This window comes from Schistocerca piceifrons, chromosome 6, assembly GCF_021461385.2.
Source record: "Schistocerca piceifrons isolate TAMUIC-IGC-003096 chromosome 6, iqSchPice1.1, whole genome shotgun sequence".
NCBI classification, from domain to species: domain Eukaryota; kingdom Metazoa; phylum Arthropoda; class Insecta; order Orthoptera; family Acrididae; genus Schistocerca; species Schistocerca piceifrons.
In genome coordinates this window covers 56,079,846-56,099,806 of record NC_060143.1, presented here as the reverse complement: position 1 = coordinate 56,099,806, position 19,961 = coordinate 56,079,846, and positions in this window count along the sequence as shown.

The window sequence follows — 19,961 nt, the reverse complement described above, 5'->3', positions numbered from 1 at the left end:
AAGAAAAAAGATAAAAAGAAATGAAACAAAACACTTTAGACATCCGCGTAGCGGCACTGTAATGGTTTCTGGCAAACCTAGATTTACTTCTGAAGGAGGTCGAGTGCTTGCTACAACACACACTATGTACTATTTGACTTCATTAAAACTTGAACAAAACAGAGTATTTAACTTGTAAACTATCGATCTCTACAGGATGGCAAAATGTATTTGTTCCTCTCGCTGAACTCTACAACTTACCGAATGATAGTATCGTTTCGGTGTACAACTGACTATAAAGCCTGCCGGAGTGGCCGTGCGGTTATAGGCGCTACAGTCTGGAACCGCGTGACCGCTACGGTCGCAGGTTCGAATCCTGCCTCGGGCATGGATGTGTGTGATGTCCTTAGGTTAGTTAGGTTTAAGTAGTTCTAAGTTCTAGGGGACTGATGACCACAGTAGTTAAGTCCCATAGTACTCAGAGCCATTTTGAACTGACTATAAACTTCGATACAGTTCTAATACAACTCGCGCTGCTGGGTCTGATGTAAGATGATACTGTCATCGTAAGCAATGACAGCAGTCTGAAGCTGAGCAGCACTGCTCTCTGACGTAAGTGCGTCTGGAACGTCCTTAGGGCGTGTCTGCGCCGACGAGTCTCATTCTTTCCTGTGTCAGGCAGCAACTCTCCTTAATTCTAATGGCTCTAAGCACTATGGGACTTAACATCTGAGGTCATCAGTCCCCTAGACTTAGAACTACTTAAACCTAACTACTAAGGACATCACACACATCCATGCCCGAGGCAGGATTCGAACCTGCGACCGTAGCAGCAGCGCGGTTCCGGACTGAAGCGCCTAGAACCGCTCGGCCACAACGGCCGGCAACTCTCCGTAGGGAGGTACCAACTTTGACATGGAACCCTGTACTATGAACGGCACCAAAGATAAGTACCCGGTGGTTATAAATTGTGGTCACAAAGTCATGTGGTATCTCCAAAATCGTGTCAGACCTGCTTTTAGCTGGCGAAGCGCAACAAATAGATGGGGCATGGACTCAACAAATTTCAGAGTCCGCATCAGTAATCGTGAGCCATGCTGTCTCTACAGCCAGCCATATTATAAAAATTTGACGGTGCAGGGTTTTGTGTATTAACTGACCTCTTGATTGTTAAGCGCTGTCGGGCGTGGTCGGCACTTCGATGAGTGACCATCCAGGCCACCATGCGCTGTTGCCACTTTTCGGGGTGCACTCAGTCTCGTGATGGCAATTGAGGAGCTACTCGACCGATTAGTAGCGGCTTCGGTGAAGAATACCATCATAACGACCGGGGGAGCGGTGTGCTGACCCCACACCCCTCCTATCCGCATCCTCCATTGAGGATGACACGGCAGTCGGATGGTCCCGGTAGGCCACTCGTGGCCTGAAGACGGAGTGCTTTTTCTTTTTTTTTTTTTTCACTGACCTCTTGATTACGTCCGATAAATGTTCAATGGGATTTATGTTGAGAATACTGGGAAACCAAATCGTTTGTTCGAACTGTCCAGAATGTTAAACCAATCGCGAACATTTTTGGCCCGGCGACAAAAAAATTCTATAGTTGTTTTGGGAGCATGAAGTCCATCAGTGGCTGCCAATGCTCTCGAAGTAACCGAACATAACCATTTCCATTCAGTGATCTATGTAAACAGGGTTCACACCATTATGGAGCCCCAACTTGCAGAGTGCCTCGTTGTCATATTTTGTCCATGGCTTCGTTGGGTCTGCGCCACTCTCGAACCCTATCAGCAGGTCTTACCAACTGAAACTGCGACTCATCTGACCAGGCCACGGTTTTCCAATTGTCAGCCGCCCAACTAATACGGTCTCTAGCCCAGGGCGCTGTGGGCGATACCGGGCTGTTTGCAAAGGCACTCCCGTCGATCGTCTGCTGGTATAGTCCATTAATGCCAGATTTCAAGACTGTCCAAACGGATACGTTCGTCGTACATCCCACATTGATTTCTACGGTTACTTCACGCAGACTTGGTTGTCTATTAGCACTTCAACTCTACGCAAACGCCGCTGAACTCGGTCTTTAACTGAAGGTGAGCAGGCCGTCGGCCACTGCGTTCTCCGTGGTGAGAGGTAATGCCTGACATTTGGTATTCTCGGCACACCCTTGACACTGTGGATCTCGGAATATTGAATTCCGTAACGATTTCCGGAATGGAATATCCCATGTGTCTTTCTGCAGCTACTGTTCTGCGTTCAAAGTCCGTTATTTCCCGTCGCGCGGACATAATCATGTCGGAAACCTATTCCACTTGAATCACCTGAGTACAATTGACTGGTCTGTCAATGCTCTGCCATTTTATACACCGTGTACGCGATGATACTACCGACATCTGCATATGTGCCAATTTTTATCCCATAGCTCTTGTCACCTCCGTGTGATTAAAGTACAGCTATTCGTTGAGGCCCAGTATGGGCAGCAAAATATGGTAGATATGCTAATTCGTTAATTCGGAACCGATTTACACAGGAAAAAATTAGTATCTTTGTTGGCCGCCAGGTGCAAATCTGGCTTTCTATACCATCACGTCAACGTCTCAGGCTGGTGCTCTCACTGAACAGATGGTATAGGCGGCGAATAATAATAAAATCAACCTTACGCCTTTCTCACTTACTGACCTTTTCTGCCCAAGTTTCTTTTCCAATCTGTTACGTATGGAAACATTTCTACATGTATTTCTTGTGCTCGCACTGCCAGTTTTGTACTTGTTGACCAAAACTGGAACTCATTTAATCATGCGTAAACCGGGTCCGCATTAATGCAGTAGAATATCGACAACGTGTCGATGCCATACGGTAATCACTAGCCACTTGATCTCAGTGAGTAGCTGCACATACTGTATATAATCAGCTGGTATACACTTAAACATTAAAATTAAATCATGAGGATGGCTAGTAAATGACTAAATTATACTAGTCGTGCGTTTGCAATAAATTAGGAAGAATATATGAAAAAATTTGTAGGTGATTTGAGAGTATACAGGGCTCTCTAATTTAGTACACAGAATTGCCATACCTGGCGGGAACAAACGCTTTTAAACCGGCTTGGCATAGAATTGGAGTGAGACTGAGTGTCGAATGTAGGTACGACATTACATTTCGCTTCTATCCCAGAGCTCATCAACCGTAGTAGATGGCAAGTAGTAGCGTGCCAGACTCTCGGAAATCCATGAACAGATATTTTCGGTGTGTGAGATATTTGCTGTAGGATAGATCAGACCCGTGGTCTAGGGGTAGCGTCTTTGATTCATTATCAAAACGTCTTCGGTCCCGGGTTCGATCACCGCCACTGCCCAAATTTTGATAAATAATCAGCATTGGCGGCCGAAGACTTCCGGCATAAGAAGTCAGCCTCATTCTGCCAACGGCCTTGTCAAAGAAGGCGGAGGAGCGGACAGAGATTCAGGGCACTCTCTTGTCCTAGGGGTGGGAAATTGCCCCTAAAGGCGGAAGAATCAGCGATGATCAACGACATGAGAATGCAGAAGGCAATGGAAACCACTGCATTCAAGACACGTAACGCGTATCCACAGGACATGTGGCCTGTAATTAAAGAAGTGTCATGATGATCTCTCCATTGGCAAAAGATTCCGGAATAGTACCCCATTCGGATCTCCGGGAGGGGACTGCCAACGGGGAGGTTACCATGAGAAAAAGATTGAATAATCAACGAAAGGATAACGTTCTACGAGTCGGGGCTTGGAATGTCAGAAGCTTGAACGTGGTAGGGAAACTAGAAAATCTGAAAAGGGAAATGCATAGGCTCAATCTAGATATAGTAGGGGTCAGTGAAGTGAAGTGGAAGGAGGACAGGGATTTATGGTCAGATGAGTATCGGGTAATATCAACAGCAACAGAAAATGGTATAACAGGTGTAGGATTCGTTATGAATAGGAAGGTAGGGCAGAGGGTGTGTTACTGTGAACAGTTCAGTGACCGGGTTGTTCTAATCAGAATCGACAGCAGACCAACACCGACAACGATAGTTCAGGTATACATTCCGACGTCGCAAGCTGAAGATGAACAGATAGAGAAAGTGTATGAGGATATTGAAAGGGTAATACAGTATGTAAAGGGCGACGAAATTCTATTTGTCATGGGCGACTGGAATGCAGTTGTAAGGGAAGGAGTAGAAGAAAAGGTTACAGGGGAATATGGGCTTGGGACAAGAAATGAAAGAGGGGAAAGACTAATTGAGTTCTGTAACAAGTTTCAGCTAGCAATAGCGAATACCCTGTTCAAGAATCACAAGAGGAGAAGGTATACTTGGAAAAGGCCGGGAGATACGGGAAGATTTCAATTAGATTATATCATGGTCAGACAGAGATACCGAAATCAGATACTGGATTCTAAGGCGTACCCAGGAGCAGATGTAGACTTAGATCACAATATAGTAGTGATGAAGAGTAGGCTGAAGTTCAAGACATTAGTCAGGAAGAATCAATCCGCAAAGAAGTGGGATACGGAAGTACTAAGAAATGACGAGATACGTTTGAAGTTCTCTAACGCTATAGATACAGGAATAACGAATAGCCCAGCAGGCAGTACAGTTGAAGAGGAATGGACATCTCTAAAAAAGGACATCACAGAAGTTGGGAAGGAAAACATAGGTACAAAGAAGGTAGCTATGAAGAAACCATGGGTAACAGAAGAAATACTTCAGTTGATTGATGAAAGGAGGAAGTACAAACATGTTCCGGGAAAATCAGGAATACAGAAATATAAGTCGCTGAGGAATGAAATAAATAGGAAGTGCAGGGAAGCTAAGACGAAATGGCAGCAGGAAAAATGTGAAGACATCGAAAAAGATATGATTGTCGGAAGGACAGACTCAGCATACAAGAAAGTCAAAACAACCTTTGGTGACATTAAAGCCAACGGTGGTAACATTAAGAGTGAAACGGGAATTCCACTGTTAAATGCAGAGGAGAGAGCAGATAGGTGGAAAGAATACATTGAAAGCCTCTATGAGGGTGAAGAGTTGTCTGATGTGATAGAAGAAGAAACAGAAGTCGATTTAGAAGAGATAGGGGATCCAGTATTAGAATCGGAATGTAAAAGAGCTTTGGAGGACTTACGGTCAAATAAGGCAGAAGGGATAGATAACATTCCATCAGAATTTCTAAAATCATTGGGGGAAGTGGCAACAAAGCGACTATTCACGTTGGTGTGTAGAATATATGAGTCTGGCGACATACCATCTGACTTTCGGAAAAGCATCATCCACACAATTCCGAAGATGGCAAGAGCTGACGAGTGCGAGAATTATCGCAAAATCAGCACAACAGCTAATTCATCGCAGCTGGTTACAAGAATAATATACAGAAGAATGGAAAAGAAAATTGAGAATGCGTTAGGTGACGATCAGTTTGGCATTAGGAAAAGTAAAGGGACGAGAGAGGCAATTCTGACGTTACGGCTAATAATGGAAGCAAGGCTAAAGAATAATCAAGACACTTTCATAGGATTTGTCGACCTGGAAAAAGCGTTCGACAATATAAAATGGTGCAAGCTGTTCGAGATGCTGAAAAAAGTGGAGGTAAGCTACAGGGAGAGACGGGTCATACACAATATGTACAACATAGCATGGAAATAAAAGAAAGGTTCAGGAGTGGAATTATAATACAAGGTGAAACGATATCAATGATACGATTCGCTGATGACATTGCTATCCTGAGTGAAAGTGAAGAAGAATTAAATGATCTGCTGAACGGAATGAACAGTCTAATGAGTACACAGTATGGGTTGAGAGTAAATCGGAGATAGACGAAGGAAATGAGAAGTAGTAGAAATGAGAACATCAGGAAACTTAACATCAGGATTGATGGTCACGAAGTCAATGAAGTTAAGGAATTCTGCTACCTAGGCAGCAAAATAACCAATGGCGGACGGAGCAAGGAGGACATCAAAAGCAGACTCGCTGTGGCAAAAAAGGCATTTCTGGCCAAGAGAAGTCTACTAATATCAAATACCGGCCTTAATTTGAGGAAGAAATTTCTGAGGATGTACGTCTGGAGTACAGCATTGTATGGTATTGAAACATGGACTGTGGGAAAACCGGAACAGAAGAGAATCGAAGCATTTGAGATGTGGTGCTATAGACGAATGTTGAAAATTAGGTGGACTGATAAGGTAAGGAATGAGGAGGTTCTACGCAGGTTCGGAGAGGAAAGGATTATGTGGAAAACACTGACAAGGAGAAGGGACAGGACATCTGCTAAGACATGAGGGAATGACTTGCATGGTACTAGAGGGAGCTGTAGAGGGCAAAAACTGTAGAGGAAGACAGAGATTGGAATACGTCAAGCATATAATTGAGGACGTAGGTTGCAAGTGCTACTCTGAGATGAAGAGGTTAGCACAGGAAAGGAATTCGTGGCGGGCCCCATCAAACCAGTCAGTAGACTGATGACCAAAAAAAAAAAAAGATCAGACGGCCCTGGTAGCATGCGGTCTTGCGTTAACTTGTTGAAAGATAACGTCACGGAGATAGGGTGCAGACCTGACTTCAACATTTGAGAAACGTAAAGCCTTCTGTCCAAATTGCAGGCTATGCGAATCACAACTTGTGCCGTTGCTTACCGTGCCACACACCCATACTGTAGGTGCTGGGTCCACATGACGACGATAAACTCAGTGTGGCCATTTTTGTTCTGCACAGAGCTTTGACACATGGATGTGACCATCATGATAGTCGCGTCACCGAACCGGGTCTGAAATGACGGCGACGTGTCTCCTATTGACCTATAAACAGATCAGCCAGAATATTATGACCAGCTACAGCAGGTGGTATGTCCACATTTGGCACGGATAACAGTGGTGACGCGTCGTGACACGGAAGCAAAGAAGGGTCTGGAGGGAGTTCGCACTATATCTGCACACACATGTCATCTAATTTTCGTAAATTCCGGGGACGGAGCGAGAGCTCTGACGCCACCTTAAATCACTTTCCAGATGTTTTAGATCAGTTTCAGATATTGTGAGACGGGAGGCCAGTATATCAATTGGTACTCGCCACTGTGTTCCTCGAACCACTCCATCACGTTCTGGACTTGTGACATGGCGCATTATCTTGCTGAAAAATGCTACTGCTGTCGGGAGACAAGGTCTTCACGAAGGGGTGCACACGGTCTGCAACCAGTGCAAGGTACTCCTTGGGCGTCATGGTGTCTTGCACGAGTTCCATGGATGCCCAAGTGTTTCCCAGAGCTTAATGGAGCTGCCGCCAGCTTATCTCCACCCAGCAGTACAGGTGTAATTGAACTTTTACACTGGAAGACGACGGATTTGCGCCCTCCCTTTGGCATTTTGAACAAGGTATCTAGATTGATCAGACCGTGCAACACTCTGGCACTGCGCCAGCGTCCAGTTTCGATGTTCATGTGCCCATTTCAGTTTTAGTTGCCGATTAACACTGGCACGTGCACGGGTCATCGGTTGCGGAGACCCAATGTTAGAAGTGTTCGGTGTACTGTGTTTTCAGACACTCTTGAACTATGCATAGCATTAAAGTCTGATCTGAGTTCCACCAAAGTCCGCTTCCTGTCCTGTTTTCCCAATGTACCCATCCTATGACGTCTGACACTTCTAATGAGAGGTGGCCACCCAGCCCCCCGACGTCTGGCTGTGGTTTCTCCTTGGTTTCGCCGCGTGTTGGGTACACTGCTCACAGCACCCCTCTACACCCGACAAGTCGTGCAGTTTTCGAAATGCTCGTAGCGTACCTCTGGGCGTTTACAATCTCCCCTTGGTCAAACTCAGATAGATAGCACGCCTTCCCCATTCTGCACATGGATAACACGCTCACTGGCACTACATGCACAGTGCGTATATCTGACTAGCAGTCATTCCTCGGTAGGTGACGCTGCTATCACATGGACGGGTTTATATCGATAGGTCAGTGGTCATAATGTTCTGGTTCAACAGTGGATTCACCACATTAGGTGTGCTTCTCTCTACTGGCGCGTCAACGGAAGCTACAATAGGAGTCGCTATGTTGTGATATCCTGGTGCTCCTGCATTTATCACAGTGACCGTGTGGATTCTTCATAAATGTTGCCGGCGAGACCAGTTCCTGGCTGAAAGTACGTGACACGACTGTACGATCCTGCACGGACGACTGAGCAATATGTCAAGCGTTAGTCACGTGGGACGGTTGAAATCCTCCGTGGTGTTGAGTGTGGCCATTCTGAACCTATCGGTTCAATGTTCGCGTTATACTCGTGGGTTCTCGGTCTAAGTGAGGAGCAATATCACGAAATGGTAAACGGTTTCGACAGCCCATTATGCAGCCGGTGTCGAATTCCGAAATTTGCTCGTAGATGTTTCTGCTTGTTACACAAGGTGTGTAACGCGACCTTGTCACAAACAAGCAACATTCATATGTGATTTTTTAATGAGAAACCTATGTAATTTTTCTTTGTAACCGGCTGCTGATGTCTTTACATGTAATACTTCGTGCTGTTGAGCTGAAATGTTAACCACTGAAATCAAGTAGTAGGAGAATATCTAGTAGCGAGCGCTGCGGAGTTTGAGTGCCCAGCAGTTGGAGGTGGACTTAATGGCCGTTAGGGTGCATCGCAGCCTGGTAGTTCTGTGCTCGCACGCGATAAAGCCACGGTCTCGCGCCACTTGAGTACGGCGGCGGTATGTAGGCGGTGACCGGTATGTAGGCGGCCGCCCAGCACACAGCCGGTCAGTTCAGTGCTTGCGCTTGATTAAGTCTGCTTTCCGTAGTCCGTAGTCGTCCAGGTCGGACATCTTCACGTCCCTGCCCAGAGATTTGCGTTCACGCGGTTGTTTACTTCCTGTTAGTCTTCGCTAGTGCTTGCACTTTCGATCTAGAACGGCTCATTCCTTCCGAAAGTGTAGGAGCAATATCAGCCTTAATAATAAATTAGCACGGCCAAAGGAATTTGGACGATTTATACGAGAAGAAACTAAAATTGACCGGCAGGATATGACTGGAATCTACTTTTCTACAACAAGTAGTGTAGTCTACGTCAAACTGATCAGTGACAGGGTGTGTGACAAGATCACATGCGACCACAAAGACGGACTTAAATGTAAAGATTATGACGCCCAAGCCGTCGCAGTAGCTACTGATCGGCTATTGATCATGTGTTTGTCTTGAATTAAGAACTGTCACAGTATTCGAGCTACCATCTGAAGTTCCAGCTGACGTCGTATTTGCTGCGCAGAAACCCAGTGGTTGGGTGCTCAGTCACATTGCAGAAAAATGGGTAACCTTCATGACGTACCCGGTATTAAGGGGATGCGACAAATACAGATCGAGCCGTCAAAACATGTGCCGTCGTATCTCACAATTAGAGGCTGCAGAACGATATTTACGATGGTCAGCCGAAAAATTGCACTGGTTGTGGTCAGGAAGCCCAGGTCAGCTCAGCATGTCTCCAACGGACCGGTGAAGATGTAGCAACACCTATGGCGACATCCCTCCCTCTGATGCATGTAAATGTGTTCCGGAAAGACGGCTCACTGAAAAATGACCTCACCCTTCGAAAAGCTGACAACGGCGGATGACGACACGATCACGACGGCAGCGCCGACTCACCCACCAACCACCGGCGATCGATGCAGAGATCGGAAGAGAAAATGGTCATCGACAACCGTGATAGTGCCAACGGCTGCCTTCGTACCAGACTGCAATGGCGACAGAGGCACATGCCGACATCCGGGCACAGAAACGCACAGACGTAAAAACGATCCCCAGAACGGCACTAAAAACGACGACATTTGGAAAGAGAAACGAACATGCGTAAGCAGTGACCCCAGAAACGTCACAAGAAACGACGCCTCACACCGTCGGACGACTGCTTGAAATGTACGCAGTTCAACGATCAAGAAAAGGACGAAGAGGATGGCAACCTTACAGAGGGTACCGAGACGTTGCATCCACGACAACACCGCCTCGACAGCAGTATACGTCAAGAGCGACCGGAAACGCTTGACACTGCAGAGCTAACAGCAGTCTGCTGCCAGTCCAAGGTAGTAGAAGAGGCGACACAGAGCTGCAGGGACCCGACCAACGGCAAACTTATCGCAAGGAGACTGGACTGATGTTTGTGAAGAGGCCTAACAGACGGTCGCAACAGGCGATACGATAGGGAAGCCGCCACCCAAACTAGACATATAACCAACGACGGCGGACGGGGTGGAACCACATAACGTAACATTACTACAACAGATGTCGTAAACTCCCATGGCCCATACACAGGCGACGGGACGAAGAGAAGCATATCCGCTTGCGTCTATCAATATCAACACCAATTAGTAGCATATTAGGAAGTCTTTACTCAAAGATATGATACAAGCGGCGTCACTGACATCGCCCTCCTACAGAAAGTATACAATTTCCTGTCACGTACGGGTACGAATCCCACGTATCACACGCTTCCGAATCAGTCAACGGTATAAAAATACTTCTCAGAGAAGGCATCACGACAGAGGATGTAGTCTACCTACCGACGGCATGGGAAGCTGCGTTGATAGTGCTTCATATACGACTTATCAACATCTATGCAACGTCCAGTATAGGCAGGAGACAAAAGCGTTCCCGCTTGTTCGCAGAGAAAATTGACCCGCTCTTCCAAGATTGACACGATCCATTCTATCTTCGGCGGCGGTTTTAATTGTATTTTTTTGTCATCAGTCTACTAACTGGTTTGATGCGGCCCGCCACGAATTCCTTTCCTGTGCTAACCTCTGCATCTCAGAGTAGCACTTGCAACCTACGTCCTCAATTATTTGCTTGACGTATGCCAATCTCTGTCTTCCTCTACAGTTGTTGCCCTCTACAGCTCCCTCTAGTACCATGGAAGTCATTCCCTCATGTCTTAGCAGATGTGTTATCATCCTGTCCCTTCTCCTTATCGGTGTTTACCACATATTCCTTTCCTCTCCTATTCTGCGTAGAACCTCCTCATTCCTTACCTTATCAGTCCACCTAATTTTCAACATTCGTCTATAGCACCACATCTCAAATGCTTCGATTCTCTTCTGTTCCGGTTTTCCCACAGTCCATGTTTCACTACCATACAATGCTGTACTCCAGACGTACATCCTCAGAAATTTCTTCCTCAAATTAAGGCCGGTATTTGATATTAGTAGACTTCTCTTGGCCAGAAGTGCCTTTTTTGCCATAGCGAGTCTGCTTTTGATGTCCTCCTTCCTCCGTCCGTCATTGGCTATTTTACTGCCTTGGTAGCAGAATTCCTTAACTTCACTGACTTCGTGACCATCAATCCTGATGTTAAGTTTCTCGCTGTTCTCATTACCTTCGTCTTTCTCCGATTTACTCTCAAACCATACTGTGTACTCATTAGACTGTTCATTCCGTTCAACAGATCATTTAATTCTTCTTCACTTTCGCTCAGGATAGCAATATCAGCGAATCGTATCATTGATATCGTTTCACCTTGTATTTTAATTCCACTCCTGAACCTTTCTTTTACTTCCATAATTGCTTCCCCGATGTACAGATTGAAGAGTAGGGGCGAAAGGCTACAGCCTTGTCTTACACCCTTCTTAATACGAGCACTTCGTTCTTGATCGTCCACTCTTATTATTCCCTCTTGGTTGTTGTACATATTGTATATGACCCGTCTCTCCCTATAGCTTACCCCCACTTTTTTCAGAATCTCGAACAGCTTGCACCATTTTATATTGTCGAACGCTTTTTCCAGGTCGACAAATCCTATGAAAGTGTCTTGATTTTTCTTTAGCCGTGCTTCCATTATTAGCCGTAACGTCAGAATTGCCTCTCTCGTCCCTTTACTTTTCCTAAAGCCAAACTGATCGTCACCTAGCGCATTCTCAATTTTCTTTTCCATTCTTCTGTATATTATTTTTGTAAGTAGCGTCGATGCATGAGCTGTTAAGCTGATTGTGCGATAATTCTCGCACTTGTCAGCTCTTGCCGTCCTCGGAATTGTGTGGATGATGCTTTTCCGAAAGTCAGATGGTATGTCGCCAGACTCATATATTCTACACACCAACGTGAATAGCCGTTTTGTTGCCACTTCCCCCAATGATTTTAGAAATTCTGATGGAATGTTATCTATCCCGTCTGCCTTATTTGACCGTAAGTCCTCCAAAGCTCTTTTAAATTCCGATTCTAATACTGGATCCCCTATTTCTTCTAAATCGACTCCTGTTTCTTCTTCTATCACATCAGACAAATCTTCACCCTCATAGAGGCTTTCAATGTATTCTTTCCACCTATCTGCTCTCTCCTCTGCATTTAACACTGGAATTCCCGTTGCACTCTTAATGTTACCACCGTTGCTTTTAATGTCACCAAAGGTTGTTTTGACTTTCCTGTATGCTGAGTCTGTCCTTCCGACAATCATATCTTTTTCGATGTCTTCACATTTTTCCTGCAGCCATTTCGTCTTAGCTTCCCTGCACTTCCTATTTATTTAATTCCTCAGCGACTTGTATTTCTGTATTCTTGATTTTCCCGGAACATGTTTGTACTTCCTCCTTTCATCAATCAACTGAAGTATTTCTTCTGTTACCCATGGTTTCTTTGCAGCTACCTTCTTTGTACCTATGTTTCCCTTCCCAACATCTGTGATGTCCCTTTTTTAGAGATGTCCAATCCTCTTCAACTGTACTGCCTACTGCGCTATTCGTTATTGCTGTATCTATAGCGTTAGAGAACTTCAAACGTATCTCGTCATTCCTTAGTACTTCCGTATCCCACTTCTTTGCCGATTGATTCTACCTGACTAATGTCTTGAACTTCAGCCTACACTTCATCACTACTATATTGTGATCTGAGTCTATATCTGCTCCTGGGTACGCCTTACAATCCAGTATCAGATTTCGGAATCTCTGTGTAACCATGATGTAATCTAATTGAAATCTTCCCGTATCTCACGGCCTTTTCCAAGTATACCTCCTCCTCTTGTGATTCTTGAACAGGGTATTCGCTGTTACTAGCTGAAACTTGTTACAGAACTCAATTAGTCTTTCTCCTCTTTCATTGCTTGTCCCAAGCCCATATTCTCCTGTAACCTTTTCTTCTACTCCCTCCCCTACAACTGCATTCCAGTCGCCCATAACTATTAGAATTTCGTCCCCCTTTACATACTGCATTACCCTTTCAATATCCTCATACACTTACTCTATCTGTTCATCTTCAGCTTGCGACGTCGGCATGTATACCTGAACTATCGTTGTCGGTGTTGGTCTGCTGTCGATTCTGGTTAGAACAACCCGGTCACTGAACTGTTCACAGTAACACACCCTCTGCCCTACCTTCCTATTCATAACGAATCCTACACCTGTTATACCATTTTCTGCTGCTGTTGATATTACCCGATACTCATCTGACCAGAAATCCTTGTCTTCCTTCCACTTCACTTCACTGACCCCTACTATATCTAGATTGAGCCTATGCATTTCGCTTTCCAGATTTTCTAGTTTCCCTACCACGTTCAAGCTTCTGACATTCCACGCCCCGACTCGTAGAACGTTATCCTTTCGTTGATTATTCAATCTTTTTCTCATGGCAACCTCCCCCTTGGCAGTCCCCTCCCGGAGATCCGAATGGGGGACTATTCCGGAATCTTTTGCCAATGGAGAGATCATCATGATACTTCATAAATTACAGGCCACATTTCCTGTGGATAGACGTTACGTGTCTTTAATGCAGTGGTTTCCATTGCCTTCTGCATTCTCATGTCGTTGATCATTGCTGATTCTTCCGCCTTTAGGGGCAATTTCCCACCCCTAGGACAAGAGAGTGCCCTGAACCTCCATCCGCTCCTCCGCCCTCTTTGACAAGGCCATTGGCAAAATGAGGCTGACTTCTTATGCCGGAAGTCTTCGGCCGCCAATGCTGATTATCAAAATTTTGGCAGTGGCGCGGATCGCACCCGGGACCGAAGACGTTTTGATAATGAATCAAAGACGCTACCCCTAGACCACGGCGACACCTACTTTAATTGTATATATGCACCTAAAGATCAATTTCCTCGATATACACCGTGCTCCCAACTACGAATGTTGGTGCAGAATATGCATTTGGTTGACGCCTGGGAGAATGACCATGGCCTCCGTCCTGGATTCACCCGTAGTACGAGTCATTCCGCTAGTCGTCTCGATCGAATATATGTTACACGCAGTTGTTTCACGCAGTCTTGACGCCGACGTCCTTGAAGTGGAATTGCGGCCTACACCCTACACAGACCACAGGGCCCTCGGACGGCAGGAGGTGTGTCGTAGCCGCAGTTCTTGGACAATTACTCGCCACCTGGGAGGCCAAGATTATCGAGACGCCATTGAATATCTTTGGAGATCTGGAGAACGACGTCCTTCGGACGTATCTCACGATCCTACGTTTCTGGGTGGATTGCGCCAAACTGGCGCTACACCGTGCAATGAGGACACTTAGTAGTAAGGAGGCTGTGTGGCGACGTCAGACCTTTCACGGTGCTACGGGAATGCACCGACCTAGCAGCAAGGAGCGGTACAACAAATTAGGGCCAAAATCATATTCATCTCGTCACGCCATCACGAAGGTGCAGTGGCCAGGGAACGGACATTAGACGGGGTCATAGGAGAACGACCAAAAGATGATGAAGAGCCCTAGGATATGCCGTGGATGCGGATGGTGATTGACACCTAACAGCGCAGTAACAAATAGGCAGTGCGTTTGGAAAACATTACAGTCATTTTTACACTGAAGCGGTGATGGATGTGGCTGCCGTTAGTGAAGTTACACATAATCTTGCGGTGCAGTGGTCACGAAAATCGTAAGTACAACAGGTGAAGGTTATAGAGGACGAAGTGATGAAGGCCATTTTTAAGGGAGCGGTGAATTAATGGCCAGGGCCAGACGGCTTACCTTTGGAATTCTATAGGACCTCTAGCTAGATGATGGCACTCCGATGGAATGCTGTCTGCCGCGATTTAATGGCCAGGACCAGATAGCTTCCAGTTGAAATTCAATACGAGCTTTAGCTATGCGTTGGCACCCCAAGGGAATGCTGTCTGCCACGAATTAATGCCTCCTGACGTGCCTTTATTGGCGGCTTTTATGGAGGGGCTGATTGTCCTGATACATAAATCCTCGGGTGGCACACGGATACGGGACTACCGACCACTTACGCTCCTTAACAGCGATTTCAAAATATTCACCGGGCTATTAGCAGCTCGCTCCGAAGAGTACTGCGGCAAGTGATCTCATTCGAATAAACGTCGCCCGGCAGAGACAAGAGGACTGCTGGTGAATATCGTGATTTGATAGCTCTAGCGAAGACATACCGCCTCCATGGAGCATTAACTTCGATCGATTTTGGTTAGGCCCTTGATAGAGTGAGCCATACGTATTTTGCAAAAGTCCTGACACACACGTCGTTTCCACGACCATTTATCACTGTCGTAATGCGATTACTCCGCAATGTCTCCTCCAAAGATCTCGTAAATGGACGGACGATGAAATCTCTCAGCATATGAAGTCAGAAAAGGATGTCCCTTATCTACGGTTTACATGCTCTGGTCCTCGACCAGTTACTCTGCGGCGTTCGTCATTGCTTGACGGATTAACTCTGCCAGGATACACATTTAAGTGCAAGGCATATGAAGATACCCTGGTGCTGATAGTGCGAAATGAAAGTGATATGCGTGTGGCTTTGGATCCACAAGTATGGAATGGCTACTGGCAGCCGCGTAATGTGAACAAATCTGTAGCAATGAAGATTGGTGTATATTAACAGAAGAACGTACAACACCTTTACGGCTCAGAGACACCCTGAAATGCCTAGGAATTATACCGTACGTCGCACAGCAGCATACAGCTATAAGAGACTACTACAGTGAGTCCGGACAGGCATCGAAGGGAACATCACAAGGGCATTAGACATGATCCAGCAGGTCACATACGTTAACACCTACCTATAATCACGAATTTCACGCTTTACTCAAGTACTACCGATGATAGCACAACGCGTACTGGCAGCGTTCGGTTCCTTCGCGAGTGCAGGGCTACCATTTAAAGTAAGATACTACGCCCTTACCCTCCCTCTTGGTATGGGTTGGTTGGGTCTTTCGCATGTTCACATGGTGCTATATACCAGCACAATGTTAAAACTGTACAGACGACATCAGACAAGTCTGACAGGAAACTTAACAGATGAACTAGCACCAGTTTCTCGGAGGGCGCTAGTGGCGGTCCAGCACGTTTCCCAGTCACATCAACATATACATACTTTTATCTCCTTTTTAATCGAGTTACCAGCTGTGACGTGCGACATCTGCCGGATACTAACGACCAAACTATGTAGCACTCCTATCGAAAGGAGTCATCTACATATCAATTGACAGGTAGTGTGGCGATCGATACACCATGTTTTGTTAGACACAGAGGCACGTGCAACGTGTTAGCCAACAGTTAATGGTGAAAGTGTCACCCGATCCAGACTCCATGGGTTTCACATGACGGATTCACCAGTATGCCCTCAGTGCCAAACACTGGATGAGGATGAATACCGCCTCACATATGTGGTCCCTCAGCAGAAGTGTGGGTTTGGTGACACAAATGACAGCATTCTTCCTTCAAATGGGACAACACAGCATTGGAGTGGGGATTGCATTCTTCCAGGACGAGACGTAGAATCCACGTAGTAAAATAAATACAGTGAACTGACTTCGAGGTCAGACAGTACACTGTTCAGAGATGGGCCAAAGAATGTAGTGGACTTTTGGACAGGAACGATGTTTGAAGATCGTGAGCAATTCTGTATTCCGACAGTATTTGTTTAATTTACTATGGAGTGCTTTTCAAGACAGGCCGAATAGTTGGAGCGTCCATGGTACCAGAAGTTACATCATTAACCACTTAACAGAAGATAAGAATCGATGAATACCATATGGTTAGGAGATGGCATTCCTGGAAGAAAAAAAAAGCGGGAGGGGGGGGGGAGGGAACTATTCTCGAATTATGTTGCGTGTTTCTGTTATGGGAGAGTGGTATTAAGTTTATATATCAAGTATTTCGAGTGATACAGAAATATTATTTACTATACGAAAATGAAGTGATTGTTACCGAAATGCAACTTAACTGTTGTATATGTAATAGAATTTGATTTAATACCTGAAATATATTCATTAAACGTTGAAGTACAGTTTGTTGTGGTGTTTCAATTTCTTATGTTTATTTAACTTTCCTAAGTATACTACTTTATTACAATGTTAGTTTTATATCATTTTGATTTATTGTTGTACTGTTAAGCTTTATATAAGAAAATTGTTAATGTCATTGTGTAAACTGCTACATAAAGGTAGTTTTATTATTTTCTTTTGTTCCTGTTCACATGCTGATATGATTCACTGAAGAATGTAAATGAAATGTCCTGCAGATGAGTAAGAACCAAGTCTCTAGTTTATGTAAAAGCGTTTGAAAGATTTTCTTCCCTTGAAATGGCATGTGAAAATGAAAAAAAAGCATACAGTCAGATTTATCTTTGCTGTACGAGGACTGCTTGATAACTACCTTGCTTGTCACCCGATTACTCTGTTCCGTCACGTCTTCGATTTGTCTTTCCGTTGCTCGGGGCCTTTTCGTCATCGTTTGGCGAAGGCTTCACTTAGGGGCTCGTTGTTGTCTAGGTTGTTTGTCCTTGTCCTGGCCTTTTGTTTCCTCGCAGTGGGTCGGACGAGTTTTGCTCGCTTACCATTAGTCTGGGTTACTCTTCCGTCGGTGGCTCTCCCGCTTCCTCTGTTTCTCCGTTTTTTTCTGTAGCTCCGACGTGCGCAACGATATCCGATTGCCCGCGGATATAGTAGTGTACTTAATGCCACATCGATTGTTCGTTCTTCACGGTATTGCAATTTTAATGGCCAGCAGTATAGCACTAATCTTTAAATATCGTGTTGTATCCAGGCCTTTCGATGGTGCAGTTGACAGTGTAGAATGAGTTGTGTGTAAAAATTTGGTACATGTAACAGTCCGAAACAACATTACGTCGTTCTTCTTAACAACACAGACATTGCAATATCGTATTAATCCGCCGCTACTAGGCAACGATTTTCAGTTAAAATGTCCTCCCACCCTCCCCTGTACAGGAATTACATAATGTGTGTACGAGCCCAGACAGTGGCGCAGGAACGACGACACGTGTAAGTTTGGGTTTGGCTCTGAGGGCTACACGGATAGCCAAAGCTGTTGAGGCGACCGCTCGCGTAATGCGGGAAATACGGGTTTGAATCCCGGTCCGGTACAAATTTTCGTTGTCGTCATTCCCTTATCCAGCTGATGGTTGTTCGTATTCGCAGCTGCGTATACATTTCATATATATAAAAAAAGAAGATTGTTTCCATTACTGGATCCTCCATGAAACTACCCTTGTCAGCCTTGGTTTACTGGATTCCTTGGCCTTAGGACACTGCTCCACCAGATTCCACTATTAACTGTAACTTGTTACAACTCAGATTCTCATAATCACTAACGCTAGTATGATGGACAAACTTTCAGACAGTTTCCTTCAGTGGTGCCAACCTCATATCTTCTCTTCTTCGGTTCAGAATGATGGCGTGAGAGGATGCCAGTACACTGACGCACGAATGAATACCTCCTGACGCCCTTATTTGAGTTCCTGGGTGTTATGAACGGAGTACTGTCAAGATGCGGGTTCTAGATTATAGAGTGGTCTTATATGAGCCCTGACTCGGCCCTAGATGACATATCAGATAATTTTGATGGAGAGCCATGGGCTTCAAAATTAAATGGAATTCTTAATTTTTATGTCGTGTTACCAAGTATCTAGCTGCGTAATTTTATTTTCGATATGTGAGGCTGATCTACTATGCCACTTTTAGATAAGAAAATGAATCGCTAAAAATGTGAGCACAATGTAGTCGGACATCCGGTAAATATCACTGTTCATCTTTCGTCCTGTGGCCACGTTAAGAAGTCTCACTGAATACCTGCTGATTTTCGTTTGAGTCGTTGCTGGGTCAGTGTTTTAACAGGCAAACAGGAACGCTATACACCTGCATGCGATGTGTAGCGCATTATGGTGGGTATGCGTCTTCACCAGACAACACTTCTACCGAATGTAGCACGAAACAATGTTTGCTGATCACAAACACTAATTTAAGAAAACAACTTCCCCCATAATAAAGCGTAATGAACAGCTCGTCTACGTTGGGTGTAGCATTTCGGCGTACGTAATTGGTATCTTGGATTACTTAAGTCACTTCGTTTCAACTAGGCGAGTGAACTTAAGTTAATGACAACGAACAGAGCTTTACAAGAGGTCGTGTTTCGATAAAGTTCTTTTCATTCAAGTTTGTGTCAATTGAGGCAGCTACAATCATACAGTGCTGCACAGGAGTACTTACCGCGCCAATTTCAAATGGAGCACGCGCAAGTAGTACTTCCGTAAGGACGAAACTCTAATCTTGTACTGACTGCTTTTCTATTAGAAAATCGCAGGACCTTGGCATGCTATGGCTCCTACAGTCCATCTATTTCAATGGCCGAGGTCACTTTGACTTTACATTTGTCTGTGCGTAACCTCCAAGGCTAATTACGCGCTTCAACACATACACAGTTCAGTTAATAACTTCTGAAAAAGTTAGAGAATGCTGACATACGAGTGAAAAATTAATCTTATATTTTCCAAACAAATGAAATAACAATTTGTAGATAACGTATTCTGTTAATGCAAGTTTACATGGTATGATACAGTATTATCTCCTAAATAATACCAGTTTCCTATATGAACCCGTCTTGGGACTAGATATAGCCAACAATCCCAGATTTTCGTAATTAACTGTAAGTGAAACTTAAATGGCTGTCAACCGCGTCATTTTAATCCTCTCAGAATTACATAGTTGTTGATTCACTTCATATAACTTACCGAAACTCGGATTAAATACTCACAAAATATTACACC